The sequence below is a fragment of the Alligator sinensis genome, unplaced genomic scaffold (assembly GCF_000455745.1).
Source record: "Alligator sinensis unplaced genomic scaffold, ASM45574v1 scaffold1174_1, whole genome shotgun sequence".
Lineage (NCBI taxonomy): Eukaryota > Metazoa > Chordata > Crocodylia > Alligatoridae > Alligator > Alligator sinensis.
The window spans coordinates 120,872-131,489 of NW_005843020.1; positions in this window are offsets into that span (position 1 = coordinate 120,872).

The window sequence follows — 10,618 nt, forward strand, 5'->3', positions numbered from 1 at the left end:
GGAGCCTAGCAACCTCCACGAGACCGTCTGTGTTGTCTGTCTGTAACCGCAACGCAAGCAAGTTTTCCAGCCTGCACCACTGCCATCTCGGTGTAAGTAAACAATCTTTAAAACTACTGCTAAGCGTTTGTGCCTAATTCCAGCTTGACGGCCTCCCCTCTCCGACCTGGTGTGCCCGGGCTGCTGGCCACAGCAGCACGAAAAAGGGCTCGGGTCGCTCCCGGCCTGCACATGTTGTAGAAGAGTTGTCAGTACAGGTGATGGAATACTTCAGGTTCTACATCTACTCAGTTCTTGGTCTCTCTGCTGAGATTGAAAACAATAGCTAGTCAGCACCAGTTGTAATATAGATTTCCATCCATTAGGGACCAAGATGAGATGTCCAGGTATAGTAGAGGGGGAATCAGAGGTATTGTTTTGTCTGGAATTTTTGGTCTAGCCCCCATTGTTAATAGACAGCCAATTCAGTGGCTTTATTGTACCAGTTTTTGGTCTCTTTTGACCTGGGCTGGATGTGCACTGGTGAGGCATGGGTGCAAGTCTCCATCTTTCAACATCAGTTAAACTGATTCAGTTTCATAAACTATCAAGTAACATTAAGTGTTGCTTCAAAAGGAGAAAACTCTCTAGGGATATACCTCAGTGGGGACACAAGGCTAGTTGTCTGTACAGGATGGTGTAATGAAGTAAGTGATCGCAAAGCACTGATTGCCATAAGAGCTTCTTGCTGAAAGCATAAAAACACACTAAAAATCCATATGTTTAAAATGTATTCCTGGAGTCATAATGATATAGCAGTCACATAGTTCTTTGCTTTGCTCTTCCTACACCAAGGGTACAACTATTTCTGATTATACACCAGTGGGCAAATACACATATTTCTGTCTTCATAGCCCTCTCTGTTCTACTTTCAGGGCATCTTTCCTGAATAGGGGTGATCTGAATTGCACACAGTGTTTTGCCATGTCTCATCAGTGCCTTATACAATGCATTAATATTTCCCTGTCTTTGCTGCAAATCTGACTCATATATCTTTTCATAGATTTCATAGACATTAGGGCTGGAAGGGACCCCGGAGGATCATCGAGTCCAGCCTCCTGCCCCAGGGGCAGGAAGTCAGCAGGGATTATAGGATCCCAGCAAGATAAACATCCAAATGTGTCTTGAAGGCATTCAAAGTGGGTGCTTGAACCACCTCCGGTGGCAATCTATTCCAAACCGTGGGGGTTCGGACAGTGAAGAAGTTCTTCCTTATGTCCAGCCTGAAACGGTCATGGCAGAGTTTGTGACCGTTCAATCTTGTCATCCCTTGGGCGCCCTGGTGAACAGACGTTCCCCCAGATCCTGGTGAACACGCCGATAAACTTATAGGTGGCCACCAGATGGCCCCTGAGCTTGCGCTTTTCCAGGCTGAGGAGTCCCATAGCTCTCAGCCTCTCATCATAAGGTCTGTTTTCCTGACCTATGATCATGCATGTGGCTCTCCTCTGCACTCTATCAAGCTTCTCCACATCCTTTTTGAATTGTGGAGCCCAAAACTGGATGCAGTACTCCAGTTGCGGCCTCACCAAGGCCAAGTACAACAGGAGAATGACGTCCTGGGATTTGCTTGTGAAGCATCTATGGAAGCAAGCCAGCATTTTTCTTGCTTTACTAGCTGCAGCATCACATTGAAGGCTCATGTTCATCTTGTGGTGAATCATGACCCCCAAGTCCCTTTCATCTGTAGTGCTAGCCAGCGTAGCACTGCCGAGCCTATAAGGAAGCTGCAGATTTTTCCTCCCAAGGTGGAGAACCTTGCATTTTTTCGGTGTTAAACACCATTGTGTTTTCATCTGCCCATTTCATGAGTCTGTCAAGATCTGCCTGGATCACTCTCCTGTCCTCAGGTGTGGATGCTTTACCCCAGAGTTTGTTGTCGTCGGTTAACTTGGCCAGTCCACTTCTAACACCAATGTCTACATCATTGATGAAGATGTTAAAAAGCATAGGCCCTAGGACAGAGCCTTGAGGGACCCCACTGGTCACAACACACCACAACAATTGACTTCCATCAACCACCACCCTCTGGGTCCGACCACGGAGCCAATTCCCCAGCTAGTGGATTGTGGTGAGGTCGAGGCCGCAGTTAGCCAGTTTTGCCAAGAGGTGATCATGGGATACCAGATCGAAGGCTTTTTTAAAGTCAAGATATATGACATCAATCTCTTCCCCCTTGTCCAGGTGATAGGTCACCTGGTCATAAAAGGAAATGAGATTGGTCAAGCAATTGCATTTTCCTTTTTGAGGCCCATCATACTGGTGGCTCACTGATGGGCTCACACCCATCATACTGGTGGTCATGGCAAAAGCCATGCTAATGTGCTAATATGCAGTAGAATTATTCTACTGAGCATTAGTGCCATGTAAAAGATGTATGCTGATGCTACAGGTGCTAACTTAATGTGCCGTAATTATAGCGCATTAATGCACATATAGAGACACCCACTGAGACTGACTAATTAGCCCAGATCTTTTTCCTGCCGTCTTGCAGCAAACAAGTAATAATGCAAGTTCCTATGCTTGGCACTGGAGAATAAGAATATTTACTTAACTCTTTTGGTCCGGGAAGGTGTATATTCAGATGAAAATCTGAGGATATTTTACAAATCATTTTTAGGTTAAAAAGATCACTGTTAACATTAGAATTCATCCTTGATACAACATTGCAGACATCTAAAGAATTATACCAGGACTCATTTGTCTGTAGGATCCCAATGAAGATACAGCACTGTCTCACAGTTATATGCCTGGAAGAAGATAGTCAAAAACAGACTGCATTTTGTGCATTAAAATGTGTAAGGTAACTGCTCAATAAGTAAACATAGGATGGGGGCAGATCTTCAGCTGGTATAAATGGGCATAATGGCATTGACAAATGAGCTATGCCAAATTGCAGCACCTGAGAATTTGACCAACAACCTCCTCTGTATCAACTGAGAGCTCATAGAATAAATGCTATTCAGCATCTACATGATGCCCTTCTATGCTCAAATGGGTGTGCTCCTTGCTAAGAAAAACTAAAGAAAGGTAGCAGAGGTTAGAATTTGTTAAGAAGTCAGGTAAGCAAAGATTTAAATAAATGAATGCTAATATCAGTTTGCTAATCCCTACCTCCTGAACCAATTATGCTGTAGAATGAATTGTTAACTATTGGATAAGACAAAAGGAAGTAGGGTTTTTCTTTTTTTTATTGTTCTTGCTGCTTTTTCATACGGAAAGTTCCTAAATGACATAAAGATACTATAATAACATTATAATGAACTCATCAATCACTAGGAACTCCAAAATAGGACCATGGCATTCCAACAGGATGTGTTTGTAAACTATGACCTATGGCCATCCCTATTTAACACCACTCTTACAGAGACAATAGGAGTCTTTCATTATTGCCTGCTTGGACTCATGGATGATTAAGCTGAAAGGGGTCTCTTGGGCCTTCATGTCCAACCCCTACACCAAATACAGGTTTATCCCCTATTTCATTCCCCTGTGTGCATTATCTAATCCTTTGCTGAATATGTCTATTGATTGTGATTCCTTTTATAGCATTTCTTCACCAGCTAGATTTTTCTTATGGGTAACCTAAATGTAATTTTGTTCAGTTTTAGTCTTCACCCCCTTTATATAATTTCCTAAGAATGTTTAAGCTATCCTGTTCTCTACTCCCACAGCTTCTTTAAGCCTTTTAAGTGCTCCTTAAGCCATGTCTGCACCAAGTCCGTACAGCACCCATGAAGCATGCCACTCAGTGCTCTTGATTCTCCAAAAAAAGGTAATGTAGCTGCCTTAGAAAGGCCTTGAGTGCATGCCAAGCACCACGCCAGAGGTATGGAGCCTGAGACAGCACTGGTGTGAGTACTCGGGGCTGGGATTTGGCACACAGTGAGTGCATCTACCTGTGAAACTTGTGTGCCTGAATAAACTCTGATGCTGTTTGCATGAGAGTTTATTGCTCCCAGGCACAGCATTTACATGTGTGCCTGGGACTGCAGCACACTGAACAGGATTGGAGCATCCCCAGCTGGCAGGGGGACCAATTAGCTGCTCTATTGTGCTGTAGGGGAGCTGGCTGGGGCATGAGACTATTAGCCAGCAGGCAGCTCTGCACTGAATACCCTCATGACCCAACTAGCTCCAATCACCATCTACATGTGCATTGCAGGGGAGTAAATAACTCGACCATAGGATAGTACTTGTTTTGGGCAGCACTATACTATGGCAGAGTTAATTAGTTTACTCCAGCCTAATAGCACCACACATGTACTGGTGATGCTTTACTGCAGAGCTAATTAGTCAACTCCACAGTAAAGTGCATGTGTAGATGCTCCCAGGGAGTGGGAATGAGTGGGTTAGGCATGCTTCTTCTTACCAGTCCTAGGCTTGGCATGGAGGTGGTATAGAGAAGCTATGAACAACCTCTCTAGTGATGTTGTTGCAGCCTCTTTGTTATATCAACATCCTTGTGCCAACCTATACAAGCTATAAGATAGATTTCTTGTCCTCATAGGCCCCTCTGTACCTGTTCTAGTTTAAGTGCATCTTTCCTGAATAGGGGTGATCAGAACCGTACATAGTGTTCTGCATGATGTCTCACCAGTGCCTAGTAAAATGGCATTAATATTTCTCTGTCTTTACTGGAAATGTTATTCATATATCTGCCTGCATTTTTGTTTTTCCGGGCCCATCATACTGGTGGCTCACTCACACTGAGATTGACCAATTAGCTCAGGTCTTTTTCCTTGAATACTACTGGAATCAGAACAACAGGGTTAGAAATTGCCTGGATCACTTTTTTCATCCTTCATAAATGTAAAGTACTACATTTGCTATGCTTCAGTCATTTCATTCTGAAAGTGATTTAATCAGATTTATTAAAAAATCCTTACCACTAAACTTGAGATTTCATGCTCCAGTTCTTTCAGAATTTTGGGATTCTCTGGCTGTCCCTGATATAAACCTATTCACCTCTGAGTTCTTCCCCCTTGGTTATGGTAATTTCCATTTCTAGACACTCACATCCCATTAGACAGTCTGATTTCACCCACATCAATATCTTCCTTATTAAAAATCAAAGTATTGGCCTGTCACATCAAGAAACAGGTTGGTACTTAAAATGAAATAAACTAAAGCAGATGAGAGAAACCCAGTAATTCATATTACCACCTGCTGGCTGGATAGACGTTATCAGTAAACAACTGATTGGTAATCAATGACCTAAGGGAGGAGGAGGAGAACAAAGTGCATTTAAGTTATGATTAAGTACAGGAGAGAAAGGATGGGGCTTTTCACTGAGGCCCCTAGCAGATGTTACACTTAAGATGCAATTAACCTGTTAATTGTGCCATAAATAGTAATCCTGTCATACTTTCAGGCAATTAATGATGCGACAAAATGGGAAACCAGGCACAAAAATATTCCACAAAGTATGCGTAACAAGTTTATGGGTGGTTTCCATTTCACCTTAAGTTGAACATGTGCCAAGTTAGCACCGCCATGCAGCCTGATGCTGGCTGCATGGTGGGGCTTGTTTGACAGTTCCCTCAAGTCAGCCATCTGATAGTTGGCACAGTGCTGCATGGGGATGAAACCCACTGTTTCCAGGGTGCTGAGTTGAGGGGAGCTCATCAGCTGGGACAGGGGGCTGAGTTGTGCATATCCATGGGGCTCCCTGCATCCTCGCATACTGCTGGCCTTGCCTGGCCGCTCCAGTGGGGACTGAGGAGCAAGGCAAGTTCTGGTGCCAGATTATGGTGAGCCCTGCAACTCGCCATGATCCAGCATCAGAATATGCCTTGCTCCTCAGCTCATGTTGGAGCTGCAGGGCAAGGCAAGCATGATGCTAGGTATGAGGAGCTGCAGGGCTCCCTGTGACCCGGCAGGTTGACTACTTGCCTTGCAGCTCCCAGGGGCCTGCAGAGCAAGGCACCTGATACATCCTGGCCACAGGGATCCTGGGACCAGGAGGAGGTTCATCTGGGCTGCACTTTCAATTTTTAAAGGTCCAGGGCACCAGGACCTTTAAAAAAACCATGTGCAGCTGGCCTGAACACAAGTATTATGACATCCCAGTGCATGGGGCTCTGGGGCCAGCCCCAGTGTGGTCTCAGGGATGAGACTGACAATCAGCTGATTGTCAGTTCCAGCCCCAGGATCACAACAGCATCTTAACCCAGCTCTGGTGCAGTCTTGGAGCTAGGCTGACAATCAGCTGATTATGATGACAATCCCAGGTTCCTGCTACATTTGCAAGTAATAATGCCATGGTTGGGATCTATCCCTGATTCCAAAATTATGCATTCTGCTATGCTGTGGCATGGCAGGAGGTGCAATTGTTGGGATGGGGGATCAGATCCCATTGTGCCATTAAATGGATGTGTGTCAGTGGGCCTGAGAGAGAGCCTCCCATATGGGGATTAAAGCCAAGAAGAGGAATGAATGTAGTTTAGTCTTTGACCCAGACCCAAATAGGGCTTGGAAGGAGTTGAATCAAGACTAAAGTGCGTGTGTTCAAAGGCACCAAAACTGTGTAATCTGTTCTCACGAGTGTTTCATCTGAAGTGGCAAAAATCTTAGAAAATCATCGAATCATACAATCCTAGAAAATTAGGGCTGAAAGGGCTCAAGAGATCATTATGTCCAACCCTTTGCTCAAGAAAACATCATTCCCACCTAAACTCTCTCTCCCAAGTGTCTGTTTCACCAGCACTTAAAAACTTCCAATGATGGAGATTCTACTAGGGATTCTCTCTAGGGAATAGGCTCCAATGCTTAAAAACTCTTGTAGTTAGAGTGTTTTTCCTAATATCCAATTTAATCAGCTCATTTTATGTTTCAACATAATAAAGTGTGGGAATCTTATTGGAATAACACTTTTTATGAGATTTCAAGTATATGCTGTCCAGGAGATTTTTTCCCTTGTTTTGGCTTTGGATGCCACCCTGAGCCAAAACCTTATGGTTAAGTTTGGATCTAGGGACTCAGGTCAGGGTCTGAAATATACACTGAAGATGGCAAAACTGAATCCTTTAACAAAATGTTAATTTAAAAGAAAAAAGTGCACTCGATAGAGAGCAGTTTTGGATGTGTCACTGGGGTCACTTTCTTCTCTTTCGGCCATACAGCACAATTGGAACATATCTATACTGACATTCATTAGACATAGATTGTACCAGGTCTTAAGAAAGAGAATGCAGGCATCACCAATGGAGCCTAATAGAGTTAGGTACCCCAGTCCCACTCAATGAGATCACTGGGAGCTAGGTACCAAGAATTCTAATTTACATTCTGCATTGGCCAAAACCTACACTGGGGCTCTTGGGCTCATGAAGAACACACAAGAAAGTAAGAACATAACTGACATTTACTGGGTCAGACAATAGGTTCATCTTGCCCAGTATCCTGTGTCACTCAGGGGCAGAGAGGTGAAAAGGAGAGTGAACAGGATATGACCAGGGTTTTTTCTCACTGTTCCTCTCTTACTTGCAGCCTCCAGCATGTAAAGTCTAGGAAGTTCTGAAGGAAGCATTTTTGTGCTGTTAACCCTCAAAACATGGCAAAATCTGTGGAAGTTCTTGAATCACATGTGAAATCCTGGATGGTGATTTGCAGAAAGCTGGTTTGCAAGGTTGAGTCTTAATTTTCCTATTTCCACTCAAAACGAGGTATTGTTTCAATACAAACTTTTTTGGAATTTTGGGAAAAAGAGGAAAATTGCCCAAGCTGCACCGTTCTGGTGTGAATTAGCCTCTTTTTTTTTTTGTTTATTCATTTTTAGCTTTGAAGTCTGTGTACATTAAAATCTATGAATGTCATATTAGCAAACAGGCACTAATGACATCTCAGCAAACTGGAAAAAGTTTGGTTCCACATTTTTTAAAAGATAAATTTACATGTGAAAAAAAGAAATTGAAATCCTCTCAAAAGAGCAAGCTTCCTAATTTAATTGGCATCAAATAGTAAGACACCAACAAAGCTTTAACTAATATAAATGAAAGGAAACTTTAAGAAACAGCATTGCAGAAATATTTATACGGTATTTATAATTAATTCCCATCATTGTACTGTTTATTACATTAAGTTTGGTATGCATAAATAAAGTACTGTTCTTGTACCTTTCAACCAGGAATAATATACTTGGCCTACAGTCTAAAAGTGAAAAGACCCCTTGGCTACTAACAATGCCTATCCTATATGATTCTTTTAATCTCTTTACAATCCTTTGCAATGGAGGTCAATAACATTATCCCCATGTAGGAACGGTGGCATGGAGAGGTGAAGGGACTCACCACTGGGCAGTGGTGGAGACTCACCACATAGGGCATGTCTACGTGAGACATTTACTGTGGAGCAGACTAATTAGCTTTGCAGTAAAGTGTCAGTGTCTACATATGTGGTACTATTAGGCTGGAGCAAATTAACTAACTCTGCAAGTACTATCCTACAGCGGAGTTATTTACTCTACTGCAACACAAGCGTAGACAGTCACTGGGCCTGGCTGGGGCATGAGGGTGCCCCAGCCAGTCCCTCTGCAGGACGTTGAGCTGGGTCATAGTAGCCCTGGGCTGGCAGACTGACCTTCAGGGCCCCTGGCCAGCCAGGGCTCCTCTGCCCTGGCTCAAAGTGCTGCGGTCCTGGGCGCACATAGAAATGCTGTGCCTGGGAACAATAAACTCCAATGTGAACTGCACTGAGTTTATTGCATCGAATTAATTTCATGTGTAGACATGCTCTAGCCATTAAGTATTATTGCTTAAAATATATTTCTGAAAGTGGCTTTGGAGCATGAGGTAGTGAACAGGAGAGTTCAGATGGAAATATTCTGAACACTGAGAATTTTTTAGACTGGGGAAGGGTGGGACTAGGAGCTCTGAAAATATCTGCTCTGACTGACTCAGCTGTGAGTAGCTGAGCCCCCCAGCCTTAATTTTGAAAGGACAGTTTCTATATTAGATTAGGACATCCAGCTGCTGCTTCACACTATGTGGCATGCAAAATAGTGTTCTTGGAACCGAGTAAACCAAAACACACACAGCTCAAGGAAGCTTGGCCTGTAAAATTCTTGTATTTATCTCATCTGTAATAGGCCAGCTCAGAAAAGCCACTGCAAAGGTGTTGTACAACAGGAATCAACATGCAACAAGGGCTACTGCAGAATACTTTATATGCCAGATCATTCCAGGAAACACCCATTACTCATAATTTCTTCACTACTGGACATCATACTGGACTGGCAAATACTGGCACTGAAATTATAGTGCTCTGATTTATGACCTGCATGTGAGTTATTCTGTACGCTATGGGTGGCCATAGAGGACACCCTCTCACCACTGAAGCAATAGTCAGGGTGAGCACCTAAATATTTCCCCTTAAGAGATTAGGTTTATGCCATGTTCATTGTGTCCACAGACACATATGGCCTGGTCCTGTCAGGATGATGTCAATCCACAGATAAAATTTAAATTAGTGACCTTTTTTCAGTGCGGGTCATGGAAAAAGCAGAGTCCACTCACCAGATGTTGCACGCACATCCTAATTCTTCAGCTCTTACCCTGCATATTGTCAGACCATGAAGGCCAATGCCGCGTTATGTCATCGTCACTGAGTTACTTCTGAGAAGTCCTCTGACTTACTTCCACGCCCAGCTTTCACAGCTCCATCTCATGGCTGATCTAGCCTCTCATCTGTTGGAGAATCACATATGCAAGCTTCTTCTGCATCTGCAAAGAAGTCAGGTAATGTAATGCTAGCATAGGAGCCAGTAGGCATATCAGGTCTTTTCATTACAGCATCACCCCTAACACATATGTCACACCACAGTGCTGGATTAATGACTACCTCTGACTCACTCTGCTTCCCTAGCAGATAATCCCTATTGGCCTACTGGCTCTGGAGGCTAGACTTACACTCAGGGTTTAGTGGAGTTGTACATGTGGTAGCTGTGCTGTTGGTCAGGGGAATACTTCTGAAGTGAACTATCTTGTTGAGCTCACTGAGAGAGAGGCCCATCTCATGGAATGTCAAGGGCTCTTCTAGGATGATGAATGAAGGTCTTTCTTACTGGCCCCAGAGAGATCTTGAGCTCGCACACTGCGCTAACTTGTTCACTGCCAGATGACGCACCTGGTGGCATTGTCACTTAACACAGACGTGCAATGTATATCCATCAGTGGAAGCACCCCTAAGGTGCTTACAGACTCTGTATCATCCTGCATGGAGGTTGGCAGACACTTTCTGGATCATATGTTGCAGAAAACCCAGGTCCTTCTGCATACTGAGAAGTTACATGTTACATTGAGAAGTTCAGGTATGTGGATTAGTGAAGGGTCTTCACCCAAGATCTTCAGTTTCCCCCTCAATGCCACAGGGTTTTTGAGTCCAAAAACCAAACTGAGACCTAAGCATATATACTCTCTGTACCAGAGGTGTCATGTTAACTTCTCTCTGAGCTTCTGATACAAGATACCACCCCTAAAAATGAGCTCCTGGTATTTGATAGGATAGCTGTCCTCTTACAGCTCTTACAGACATCACCACTGATCACTAGCACCCCAGACTGGCATAAGGCTGTACCTTCAGC